The sequence below is a fragment of the Girardinichthys multiradiatus genome, chromosome 14, assembly GCF_021462225.1.
Source record: "Girardinichthys multiradiatus isolate DD_20200921_A chromosome 14, DD_fGirMul_XY1, whole genome shotgun sequence".
Lineage (NCBI taxonomy): Eukaryota > Metazoa > Chordata > Actinopteri > Cyprinodontiformes > Goodeidae > Girardinichthys > Girardinichthys multiradiatus.
This window is the reverse complement of record NC_061807.1, coordinates 11,597,729-11,610,970: the sequence shown is the minus strand read 5'-3', so window position 1 is coordinate 11,610,970 and position 13,242 is coordinate 11,597,729. Positions and strand designations below refer to the sequence as shown.

The window sequence follows — 13,242 nt, the reverse complement described above, 5'->3', positions numbered from 1 at the left end:
ACACGTTTTCTCTGAAAAAGGCCATGCTGCCACTGTGTTTGTTTGATTTAATCTGAGTTACGAGAGCAAAGCAGGTGTAAATGGATGAGAAGGTATGAGTTCATCTGGTGTTGTTTGATTGGTGTCTATCAGTAAGAAAATGACATGACCTCTTTAGAACCTCCTGAAATGGATGAAAGTAATGACCCATGGAACGATGAAGACTATAATAAATTGAATTGTTGTTAAATCAAATTAGAAACATGTAAATTTGTAAGTTGATCTTTATTGGGACACATAATAGTACTGCTTGACTGTTACCTGTAATTTTAGTTTGAATAGCTGTTACCTTGGCCATCAGCTGCTCTTACTTTGACCGTTCTTTTAGCTTGTTTCTCTGTAGCTGTTAATTAGACTGTTAGCTTTTAGCTTGACTCTATGTTGCTGTTAGTCTAATTTTTGTTAGCCGTTATCTTGAATCTGTGTTCTGTTAGCTTGACACGTTGTACCAACTCTGCTAGCTGTTAGCTTGACTCTAAATAGCTGTTAGTCTGAGTGTTAGTTTTACACTGTCATCTGTTAGCATGAATATGTTGTTAGCCTGACTCTTAGTCACTGATAATATTCTGTTAGTGGTTAGCTCCACTCCTAAGTAGCTGTTAGATTCACTAGGTTAGCAGTAGTTGTACTCTATCATCTGTTAGCTTGATTGTGTTTAGCTACTAATTAAACTTTGATAATTGTTTGTGTTATCTGTTAGTTTTGCCGCTTTTCCATTGCTTGTAGACAGACTGGGGCTTTTGAAAAGAGCGGGGCTTTTGAAAGCCCGGGACGGATTTTGATACAAATTTACCCAGGTAATTTCCATTTCTATTAATTTGTCACAAAAAGTACTTTAAAGATGTTTTTAAGCATGAAAGTAGACCTCAACACTTCATCTGTGCTGTCAGTTCATCAAGAATGAGCCTACTTTGAAATGTTCTTTCTGGTTTTCGGAGCAGCGAAGCTCTGCTTACAGGCTGGTCTGGCTGCAAAGGTAAGCTAAGCTAACTGGGCGGTTGGACTGGGACTTCCTTATTAAGCGCTGCCTGATCTCGGCCCAGCACTCTTGGATTTCCTGCACCTGTTATCTGTTTGCGGTGGCTGCAAGTGAATATAAAAGCATTTAGTAGGTATGTGGTAAATGACTGCAAATACCAGAATATAAAATGTAATATTTGTCACCTGAAAGTTTTTATATTTAAGTTAATGTAGGGATTAATTCTAAACCGTTTCACCACAGTTCTGGAGGTAAAATGAAAAAGGTGGAAAAGGGTGTCTTGATTATATTAGTTTGACTCCGAGTAGCCATTAATTTGACTTAGTTGTCAGCTTCACTGAGTCGTTGTTTGTTTGACATTTTGTAGCTGTTTGTTTGAGACTAATTGGACTCTGTTAGTATTAAGCTTGACTCTTAGTAGCAGTTATTTAGACTGTTAACTTGACTCTCCCATCTGCATTACTGAATGGTTCTCAAACCTGAAATCACACTAACTTCTCCTTTCTGCAGATAGAAGAATGACTGCTCATAATTACTCCACAGAGCACTACATAAAACATACAAATGATCAAAAGCTGAGTTCAACCTTTAAAAGAATAACTAATATTCATAGCTTTTCGTGACTGTTGATGTATCTTATAGACATGCACAGAATCCACACCTACATATTACCTGCCCACAAATAATAGTGGTTGGTAAATACTAAATAGGGTGACCTAGTGTCTACAGACAGAAAAGTTGATGTTGATGTAGGCTCATCCCGCAAGAACAGAAGTGAAACCCACTGCAGACTTGTGAGAGAAGTCAAAGCAAAGGGAAGCAGGGTTTTCTGTTGGTCTGGATGGACAGACGCAAAAGTTGGCTAAGATTTTTCCACAAAAAAGATCTGTACATCTTACCACTGAGCTGTTGGTGTTCAGATGTAAATGGTTTTATATAAACTTAATGAGGTAGTTGTTACAACTCTGAGTTCATTAAATATATGTCCGCCTCTTAATCAAAGAATGCTTTTCTGGAACTTAGTTTCTCAAGCTTTCCTCACATTTCTTATATGTCAAACATATTTTATTGTCCCCACTTTCTGCCTTCTCCTCTACATAAAAAACTTTCAACATCATTATCTTCAAAGCTGTCAGGTCAGAAACATCTGTAATGTCTCAGTGCTGATATTTCCAAAGAATTTATGCCTTTTAGTTATAATCTGTCATGACCAATTCAAGTGCTCTCCCTCCAAAAATAAGCTTTCTGATTTTTAAATGTATCAATAGCAAAAGACTAGCTTCGAACACAGCATCTGATTCCTGTATTTACATTCGGTTCTTCCGCCCCGGAAACATCAGACCAAAAAGAGGCAAAAATGCTTTCATGTGGTTTGTAGTGGCACATTTCGGTTCTCTTGGAGTTTTCTCTGTGTGAAAAGAAACTGAACCACCTGGAAAAGTTACTCATCAACTGATTCGGACCAGAGTAGCCATAGGTGTGAAAACTCTCCAAGACATAGGAGTCAAACTCCAGTCCTCGAGGGCTGATGTTCTCCAACTTTTAAATATTTATCTGCTTCAAAACAACTGGATCAAATGTTTAAGTAATTAGCAGGGCTCTGAAGAATGTGACTAAATGTTGAGGATGCAATTTAACCATTTGATTCAGGTGTGGACCTACCGAAGGTTTTAAGCCCTGCAGGCCACACTTGCTTTAGTTAAGGTCAGGGTTCAAGATTCAACAATAAGAAAGAGATTGGGTAAAAATGTCATCCATGGCAGTGCTCCAAGGCCAAAACCACTACGAACACAAAGATCCAAAGGCTCGGCTCACTTTTGTCAAAAAACATCTTGATGGTCCCCAAGAATTTAAGGGAAATATTCTGCAGAACATTTTGGGTGGTACATGTCCCTTTGCATGTGGCATAAAGTTTTCACAGCATTTCAGAAAAAAACCCATCATACAAACAGACAAAAATGGTGGTGGTAGTATAATGGTCTGGGGTTGTTTGCTGCTTTAGGACCTGAATGACATGTCATATTTGATGGAGCCATGCATTGCGTTCTATATCAAAAAATTCTGAAGGAGAATGTCAAACCATCGTTTATTTATGCAGCAAGACAGTGATCCAAAATACATCCACCAGTACATATTCCATCTAAATGGCTCCGAAAAACAAAATGCAAGTTTTGGAGTGACCTAGTCAAAGTCTGGACTTTAATTCAAATGAGTTGCAGAGGAATGACCTTGAACAGGTGGTTTATGCTTGAAAACTCCCCAATGTGGCTGAATTAAAACGATTAGGCAAAGAGCAGTAGTACATTAATTCCTAGTTAACACAAATACTTGATGGCACTGAAGTGCTGGCACAACCTGGTCTTAGGTTTAGTCCACAATTAGCTTTTCACATGGTGTGAATAGTTTATTTTCCATAAATAAATAAAATCATCACTTGAAAACAGCTTTTCAGTTTTGACAGATTTTATCATTAATTTGATGACACGAAACAGTTAACTGTGCAACAAAAACAAAAACTGAAGAAACCTGAAGAGGTTTTAACGCTTTTCACACGGTAGAGCTACAGTAGCTACATGTAGGTATTATATATTTTCCGCTTTCACATCCTGGCCTGAAACCCTTTCTTCTTGCTCGGTCTGTGCGTGTTTGCGGTGGCGCAGAGGAGGACGTTTTTTGAGCGTGCGGTGCTTGTCCGCCCCCTAACCTCCCTCATTTCCTCAATCCTTTTTCCAACTGTCAGCGACGTGAGCGCCAGACGCTCGGCTGTAATCTGAGGACGAGCTGGAACATGACGCTTCAAGGTAGGACCAAACTTCTTCATGTTTCAGGGTCTGTGACAGCGGGACAGGATGGTCCTGCTGCAAATGAACTCTGCCGCTGAGAAAATTAAACCTAACGAGTCTTGACTGCAGAGCTGCTGTTCAGCCCGGGATTTAAAAACACCAAATCTGATTAATTTGAGACAGAAATCTGAAAAGAAAATAATCTGTCAGCGACACCTCGGTACAGAGCCTAGAAGATGAGGTTTAATGGACCTTCTGTTTGCGTGTCTGCTCCACGCAGAACCCCATCGTGTAAATAAGGCTGCATGTAAACTAAAACACCTGAGAACAGGTGCTCTTCAGTACAGTTGCGTTCAAATGCAACACGTTTCGGCCAATTAACTGCAAAACCTGTAAATTAGTTCTTCAATTATATATTTTAATATATTCTTGTAACCATTAAAAGCTTCAAAGGCTTAGATGGTTTTAAATTAAAAAGAGGATCAACAATTAGTTTCATATGCGGTGACGCAATGCTCAGATAAAGCGCTGTGACGAGGAAACAACCGTGCACCGCAATTATAGCTTAATCTCTACAAATTCATCACGATCAAGAACCTGATGATAATGGTGTATTTCTTTTCATTACTAACTGTACACCGATAATCTTCTCAGCTGGGTGGATTTCCACTGCAGCATATTACAGAAATGTCATGTATACAAACAATAACAAAACATTTATTTGTTGACTCACTCAAGGAAATGAGGTTGGAGCTGTTAAGTACTTTAATTATTCTAAGGTCGATACTATGACTTGAGTTCAAGTGCAAGGGGTTTGTGTTTACTCGTTGCATTCACAGTTTGATTCTGATTCGGCCCAGTCCATGATGGCAGGGGGTCAAGACTATGAGTAATGTTCCACATATGGGTAGAAGGACATTGAAGCAATGTCTGCCTGAAATGAAAGAAATGGAGCTGGCAAATCAGCTTAATAATTCTACTGCAGATTCGAAGAAAGTAACCAAGTCGCTGTTTATGTGAGGACCGTACAGGATATGTTCCTGATGCCTCCGCTCTCCATAAGTGTCAGAGGCTGCACATCTGCTTAGAACCTGTAACCCACAGAAAAGTCCAGGACCTGAGAAAAGTCTCTGGAAATGTTTTAAAAATTGTGCTTCACAATTGGCACCAGTTTTAGCAGACATTACATTACACCCATCATCGTGCCTGTGCCCTAAACCCCCAGACCACTGACATCTCTGGTGATAAGCACATAGTTAAAAGAGCCATTCTCTCTCAAAACACAGCATCTACTAGACCGCCTACAGTTTACATATAAACCTTCCAGAGAGGTCAAAGATGCTGTCCTGACCATGCTGCACTTACTCTACTCCCATCTTGAAAGACCAAAGACTAATGCTTAGATGTCATTTGTGGACCTCTGGTCAGACTTTAACACCATTCTAGGATTTCAACAGAGACAGAAGTCTTTTACATGACAAGCATGAGGGCTGTAAGCCAGTCCTGGTCTTCTTTACTGACGGAGAACCGACTGAGATTGTCTCAAGCTACAAATATCTGGGCGTGGTTTCGGACTGTCCCTTGATGTGGAATTGTGGGCTGACTACATCCGCACCAAGGCTCAGCAGAAACTGGCCATGTTAAAGAAACCAGTGTCTTTTAGAGTGATTAATTCAGTGCTTTTAATGTTTTATTCTTCTTTTGTTGAGAATATTTTAACCATTAGTAGTAAATGTTGGTTTGGCAGTGTCACAGAGGCTCAGAAGAAGGCTTTAAGAAGTCAAGTGACCACAGCCAGCAAGCTGTTGGGGATCACCTTGCCGAGCCTGGAAAAAATATACATGGACAGAGTGACGAAGAAGGCAAAAAAGATTGTAGCAGAAAATAAACACCCCCTAAACTCTTTATTTGAGCTCCCTTTGGGGCGATGGTACCGCCTTCCTCTATTCTCAAGAAGCAGGACAACATTTTCTTTCATAGCGCAAGCGATTAAACTGTTAAACAGTACAAAACACCACAGTGTTACTGGGAAACTCAGATGTCTTGCAGGTTTACGTCATTGTGTATGATGCTGTCTTTTTATGTAAAGCCTGCAGGCAATTCTGCTAACTAAAAGCCATCATCATCATCTTTCAGATTTGTTCCCATGTTTGCTCGTCACTGGTAGATACCATGTTCTATTTCATCCCTACTGACCGCCAGTGGCGGTGCTTCAAGCACTGAATGATCATTCTTGCGCATGCGCAGGTTGAGAAATTAATAACAACATGGTCACATGTGACCTACTGGTGGCTCACGTGAGTCTACATTGTCACATGACACCGGGAGCCCAGTCCCTTCTTTCTTCTCGCGCGCAGGTTGATGAATGCAGGTGTTGACTTGTGTTTGTTTGTTCCTCGTTCCTCTTGCCCTCCAGAGGCTGCGCAAGCTGCCTTTTCTTCCAGGGTTTCTGGTAAGTTTTTTCGGCTCGCCGGTAGCGTTTTCTGCTCGTGCTGAGTCCGTTCATTCATTTATACGTTGCTATCTCTGATTGTCTGACTCGCCGGTAGCGTTTTCTGCTCGTGCTGAGTCTATTTACTTTCTTCGGCAGTGGTTTGCTGCTTGCTTTGATTTGGCTCGCCAGTGGCGTTTTCTGCTCGTGCTGAGTCCGTTTAGTTTTGGCAGTAGTTTACTGCTCGCTTTTGTTTATTCCTGTTTGTCCAACCAACCGGTGGCGTTTCTGCTCGTGCTGAGTCCTACGGCTTGTTGCTGTAACAGAGTCTTGACGGCGTTAATTCTGCCCGTTCGATCCCATCTGTCCATGGACAATCTTTGTTGTGCGTCCTGTTCGGCTCCCCTACAGCCGGAGGACGGTCATGACATGTGCCCTCCCTGCCTTGGTGTTGACCATCTCAGGGAGGCGCTTTCAGATCATGCCTGCTCTAATTGCAGCGTTCTGCCCCGAGTGGTGCGGTTGGCTGGGCTGTCCTCGGTGGAACAGCCTGTTGACTGGACGGTCTCTGTCCAGCAGGATCCGTTGCCGCTTGGACAAGGTGCGGCCTCCACGAAACGGTCTGCTGAGGATGTGCCCTTGGCGTCTGGGAGGAGAATCAAGCGGCGAGGGCCCCAGGACTGTCCTCTAGAGTGGACCAACTTTCTACGGAGCACACCTTCAGTCTCTCCGGGGGGATGGTGACCTCAGTGAGCCTTCCCCTCCTGAACAGGCCGGGTCCGCTCATTGCGAGGATGATGTTATTTCAGTTGCGGCCTCGGGCACCCTCTTTCGAGAGGCCTTTCCAGAATTGGGCTCCTGGACCTCAGGTTCGGTCTCCGGTGCCTCCCTGGGAGGTGAGGGGGAACCGGTGTCTGCAGCTATTAAAACGGCTCTGGGCCGTTTGCAGCTGGACGTTCCTCTGGCCCAGCCTGCTCCATCTAGCGCCTTCTTTAGGCGCCGTGATGCAGAGGCTGCCTTTGTTGTTCCTCCCTCAGCAGAATATGTCCAAGAGCTGCATGCTTGCTAGATGGACACAAGGGCCTTTTCCCGCCCGACAGCGGATGGCAGGGCCCTGGCTGCCATGCACGAGGCACCCAAGTTCGGGTTGGGCTGCATGCCCCCTGTCGAGTCTGCCATTGCCTCCCTCATCGTTCCTCCCGATGAGGCGTTGAGGACTAATGCCCGTTGTCCACGACCGCAATGCCGTGTCACAGACGATTTACTGTGTAGGGCCTATGACTCGGGTGCCCGGATGGGCCGCATAGGGAACTCACTCTCCCATCTGATTTTGGGCCTCTCCTCCTCCTTGTAGTCGGTTCCCTTGGACCAGTCAACTCAGGGCTTGTTGAACGCCTCTCTACAGGCTTTCACCTTGATTATGCGTGAGCTTGGGCGCATGCTCGGCGCCAGGTGTGGCTGGTGCAATCGCCCCTGACCGAGCCTTGCAGGAGAACGCTGAGGGCTCTTCCTGTGGTTCCGGGGGAACGCTTTGGTTCCGCCACGCTGGAGGCCTTGGAGCATACAGCCCAGGCCTCAAGAACACGGCAGCAGCTGGCGGGTCTCCATAGACCTCCCCGCCGGCCAGTTGCTGCTGGGGCAGCTAGGGACTCGTTCCGGGGTTCCCTCACCCCTCCTGTCCTTTCTTGGGGTCCACAAGCACGGCTCCTAGACCGAGACCGACTAGGGCCCAAGGGGACCATGCCCAGGGTTTGCGCCCAGTTCGGTCTGCTCATCCCGGTTGGCATTTCCCCAGACCCTCTTGGGGCCAGGGGGCCCGCCGGTGATGTTCTGGAGCCGGCGCTGGGGTTTTTCTCCCCGGGCCAGCTCAGTTATTGGGCTGTTCACGCCCCGGACTCGTGGGTGTTGTCCACTCTGTCACGGGGTACCATCTTCAGTTCCGCCGCCGGCCCCCTATCTCCAGCCGGGCCAAGATGACAGTCATCTGCGACCCGATGAAGGCTCGGGCCCTGGACCGGGAGATCTGCACCTCGCTGGCCAAGGGTGCGATTGTTCCGGTGGAACCCCTGCTGGATCCCGGGGTTTTTTATTCAGTTTATTTTCTGGTTCCCAAGACGACCGGCGGTCTTCGTCCAATTCTGGACCTCCGGGGTCTGAACACTTTTCTCAAGGTTCTGCCTTTCCATATGTTGACCACCTGGGAGGTTCTGCAGGCAATCTCCCCGAGAGACTGGTTCACGGCTATCGACCTGAAGAACGCCTATTTTCGTGTCCCCATTGCTCCGGACCATTGGCGTTTTCTCCGCTTTACCTTTCACGGGAGGCACTTCCTGTTCCGAGTTCTTCCCTTTGGTCTTTCCCTTTCTCCTCGGGTGTTCACCCGGCGTGTGGCAGCGGCCCTTTCCCCCCTGCAGGCACGGGGACTGCGGATCCGGCCCTATTTGGACGACTGGCTCATTTGTGCTGCAACCCGCGATCAGGCGATCCGAGACACCCGGACGGTGCTCGCCCACATACGTCAGCTGGGTTTGAGGGTGAACCTGGAGAAGAGCAGCCTGACCCCCTCCCAGGTGACTATTTTCTTAGGTCTATTTTCTTAGGTTCTAGATTCTGTTTCCATGACCGCCTGTGCTCCTCGGCGCATCGGCAATATCCTGGCCGTGCTTCCGAGCTTCCGTCTTGGCAGGGCTCCACGGTTTGTGGAGTGGCTGCGTCTTCTGGGCATGCTCATTGCTGCGTCCAGCGTGGTGCTTTTGGGGCTTCTTTCGTTGCGGCCCCTGCAGATGTGGCTGAACGGGGTCAGCCTGGACCCCTCCCGGTGTACTCACCGGCTCCGATGACTTCGGGTTGTTCCTTGGTGCCTACAGTCTCTGTCCCAGTGGCAGAGCGGGTCCTACATCATGGCGGGTGTCCCGCTCGGCCCCCTTCCGTGTCGGAGGGAAGTCATCCATACGGAGGCTTCCTCCAAGGGTTGGGGAGCGACCTGGCAAGACCGTGCGGCTCAAGGAGTGTGGTCCCCGCGGCAGTGCGGGGTCCATATCAATGTTCTGGAGCTGATGGCTGTGTTCCTGGCGCTCCGTGCTTTCCTCCCAGGGCTGCTAGGACGACATGTGTTGGTCCGGTCGGACAACACCACGGTTGTCTTCCATATAAATCACCAAGGGGAGTCCAGGTCTCTGAGACTTCTGTCCCTGGCCCGGCGGCTCCTGGTCTGGGCAGCGCCATGCCTTGCCAGCCTCAGGGCAGCCTATATTCCGGGTCCACGGAATGTCTCCACGGACTTTCTGTCTCGGCAGGTGCCACTTCCAGGGGAATGGCGTCTTCACCCGGAGGTGGTGGATCACATTTGGGCCACCTTCGGCAGGGCGGAGGTGGACCTGTTTGCCTCCAGAGATGCAGTTCACTGTCCCCTCTGGTTTTCCCTGATGGACAATGCCAGTCCTCTGGGCTACGACGCACTGGCGCACGAGTGGCCCCGGACCCTTCTCTACGCCTTTCCCCCGTTTCCCCTGATCCCCCAGACGCTTCTGAGGGTTCTTCAGGACAGGCACGAGCTTCTGCTGGTAGCCCCCTTTTGGCCAGGGAGGACCTGGTTTCCTCTGCTGCGCAGGCTCTGCTCCAGCTTGCCGATGCGCCTCCCCTCCAGGAGAGACCTCCTCTTCCAGATGGGTGGCCGGATTCTCCACCCCGATCCAGGCTGCCTGAAACTCTGGCTTTGGTCTCTACAGGTGCAGGCTCTGCCTTCTCCCATTATGGAGGCAGGGTTGGACAGACCATGACTGGTGGATGGGCACCGTCGACGCGGGCTTCCTATGGTGCTAAATGGGCGGTCTTTGCCGGCTGGTGCCGTGGTAGGGGACTGGAACCTGTTCGCTGTCCTGTTTCCCATTTGCTGTCCTTCCTTCAGAAGTTGCTGGATCTAGGGCGATCCCCTTCCACCTTGAAGGTGTATGTAGCAGCCATTTCCTGTTGGCATGTTGGGTTTGGTGGTTGCTCTGTTGGCCGGCATGGAGATGTTGCGCTGTTCCTGAAGGGTGCCAGGCGCTTGTGTCCGCCCAGGTGCCCTGTGGCCCCTACGTGGGATTTGTCGCTAGTGCTTGCGGCTCTTCAGTACCCCCCCCCCCATTGAGCCCGTTACAGGGGCGGATCTCAAGTGGCTCTCCCTGAAAACCGCCTTCCTGTTGGCCATTGCTTCTGGCAAACGGGTGGGGGAATTGCATGCTCTGTCTGTGTCTGAACCATGTTGTCGGTGGAACCCGGTTGGCTCCGGTGTCACACTGTGGACTAATGCTTCCTTTGTGCCAAAGGTGCCTGCAGTGGCTGGCAGTGTGCTGCCGCTCCGGCTTTCCCGATTTAATCCTGGTGCCCCCTCTGAGCCTCTTTGCCCTGTCCGAGCGCTTGAGGCGTATGTCCGCTCCACGGCACCCATTCGTCGGACTGACTGTCTCTTCGTTTGTTATGCTGGCTCTCGGAAAGGTCAGGCCCTTTCTAGACAGCGGTTGGCACATTGGATTGTGGAGATGATCTCTGTGGCTTACTCCTTGCAGGATCAGCCCCTGCCGAGTGCCGCAACCCCTGCAGGGAATACTGGAGCAACCGCCTTCTGCGTCCCGCTGAGGTTAGTGGTGTTGCTGTGTTCCTTGGGGCCTCCGTAGGATCCCTTGGGACCCTGTTGGTATGCGTCATCCAGTGCTTGAAGCACCGCCTCTGGTGGTCAGTAGGGATGAAATAGAACGAAAGTTACGTATGTAACTACGGTTCTATGAATCCAGGATGACCACCAGAGCGCTCGGTCCCTCGGTCTCCGCGTGCTCGCGAGAAGATTGTCGGGACTGGGCTCCCGGTGTCATGTGACTATATAGACTCACGTGAGCCACCGGTAGGTCACATGTGACCATGTTGTTATTAATTTCTCGATCTGCGCATGCGCAAGAAGTGCTTGAAGCACCGCCTCTGTTGGTCATCCGGGATTCATAGAACTGTAGTTACATACGTAACTTTCATTCTGCCTGTATTGGTCTGTTGTTTGCCAATACAGCGGCAGGGCGTGCACATTTAAAACATATGCAGCTCTGTGAAAACATATTTGAACCCTTAGATATTCTTCTGTTTTTGTTTTTTTATCTGATCTAAATATTTTAGATCATCAATCACATTTAAAACCAGACCTTAATAACCGTAGTAAAAAGAAAATGTAGTTTTTAAATAATGGATTCAACAATTAAGGGAAACGAAATCCAAACGAGTCCTCCCCGAGTTAAAGAGAGAGAGCAGGGGGAAATATCCTCCATGGGTGAGCTCCAAGGCCAAACACACAAAGGTCCATCTCACATTTGCCAGAAAACATCTTGAAGATCACCAAGAGCTTTTGGGAAATATTCTGTAGACGAAAGTGGACCTTTGGGAAATTGTGCCTCCTGTGAAATTTGGTGTACAACAAGGAGCATTTTGGAAATAAACAGTATACTGACAATGAAGCACGGTGGTGGTAGTATGATGGTCTGGTGCTGCTTTGCTGCTTCTGGACCAGGACAACTTGCTGTAACGGATAGACCATGAATTCTGCTCTCTACTAGAACGTCCTGAAAGGAGAATTTCTGGCTCTCTGTTTGTGACTCTTAAGCTGAAGGACACTTTAGTTGTGGAGCAGGACAATGATCTAAAGGTCACCAGCAAATCCACCTCAGGATGTCTCAATAACAACAATATCAAGGTTTTGGAGTGGCCTAGTCAAAGACTGGACCTAAATTTGATTTAGATGCTGTGGAGTGCCCTTAGGCAAGGCTGTTCATGCTCAAAATCCATCCAATGTGGCTGGATTGAGACAATTTTGCAAAGCAGAGTGGACCGATATTCCTCCACAGCCATGTTCTTGCAATCAGTTGATGGAAGTTGTTGCTGGCAACTTTGGCGTAGTCAATTTTCAGGTTTAGAGGGCATTTAGCTTTCCACATAGTTGTTGCTGTTAATGAATGAAATCATCATTTAAAAACCGCATGGCCTTTGAATGATTCACAACGCACATTGTTTGACATGACTGTGGCTCAGTAGGAAGAAAAGTCATTTTGTAATCTGAAAGTTGTGGGTTTGATTTCAGCTTCCTCCTGCCGCATGTTTGTGTGCCCCTTAGCAAGGCACACAAACCTCAAGTTGCCTACCGATCTTGTATCGGTGAATGAATGTCAGCCCGTTTGTGAGGGTCACTGGGTGGCTTAGTGTAATACGCTCTGAGAAAAGCGCTTTATAAATTCAGCCCATTTAACATTTATATAATAATACTGATGGGGATTAAGATTTCAGCTTTGCAATAGAATGCATGTGTTCTGCAAAAGGTAACAGTGTGTTTCCCGTTTCAGCTGAATGACTTTTAAAAAATCATACATTGGCTTTAGGAAATAATGTTAATGAGGTTTCAGTTGTAAACCCTGGAGAAATTCTCCAAATGCTCCACTTAGTCATGAATAAAGTTTTTTACACACGAGTGAATTTCTGTCTGTCTGCATAACTTGGCGTAGCCGTCTGCCCTGACCCCAAAGACATTTTAAGCCAGTCCAAAACTATTGTTTTAAAGGCTGTGCTGTTGTTTTAAAAAAGAGATGATTATCTAAACTCATTATCATTGCTCATTTCGCGATATAACACGGCAACATGCCGTTAAATTTTGAGCATTTGGAGGAGTTTTTAATACAAAACCAGCTTCTCCTGTTAGAGATAATTGGATATTCAGTCATCAGACTATTGGGTTAAATTCTTAACCACATTCATGCTTCATGTCATCATTATTTGTCAGGTAACACAGTTTACTAGCTTGCTGTATGTCCCAGCAACAGGACATACTTTTCCGTGCACCAAACCTGTCTCTAATGTCTCTGATCCTATTTTCTGGCTTTGCTGTTTCCACCTCCCTGTTGAGCTAATCAGGCCCATGTTATGGTTCCGAGCACCAGTCTGATTTTGATTTATTATTGTGGGAGTAAGATTTGAATTTTTTTAGCTGTCACTTTAAATCC

At 47.2% G+C, this 13,242-nt stretch overlaps 1 protein-coding gene across 5 annotated transcripts in view; it reads left to right on the top strand.

Annotated features, from left to right (window-relative positions):
- Window positions 1-3,648: 3,648 nt before the first annotated feature.
- The window catches only part of tec (tec protein tyrosine kinase), a 40,364-nt gene continuing 30,770 nt past the window's right edge, over window positions 3,649-13,242 (top strand). For 2 of the 5 annotated variants that reach the window (XM_047386195.1, XM_047386198.1), the window contains exon 1: window positions 3,649-3,819. The gene's annotated coding sequence lies outside the window, so the exon portion shown is untranslated. Of the gene's footprint in view, window positions 3,820-6,133; window positions 6,254-13,242 lie in introns of those variants that run through there. The other 3 variants (XM_047386196.1, XM_047386199.1, XM_047386197.1) reach the window with 3 other exon arrangements.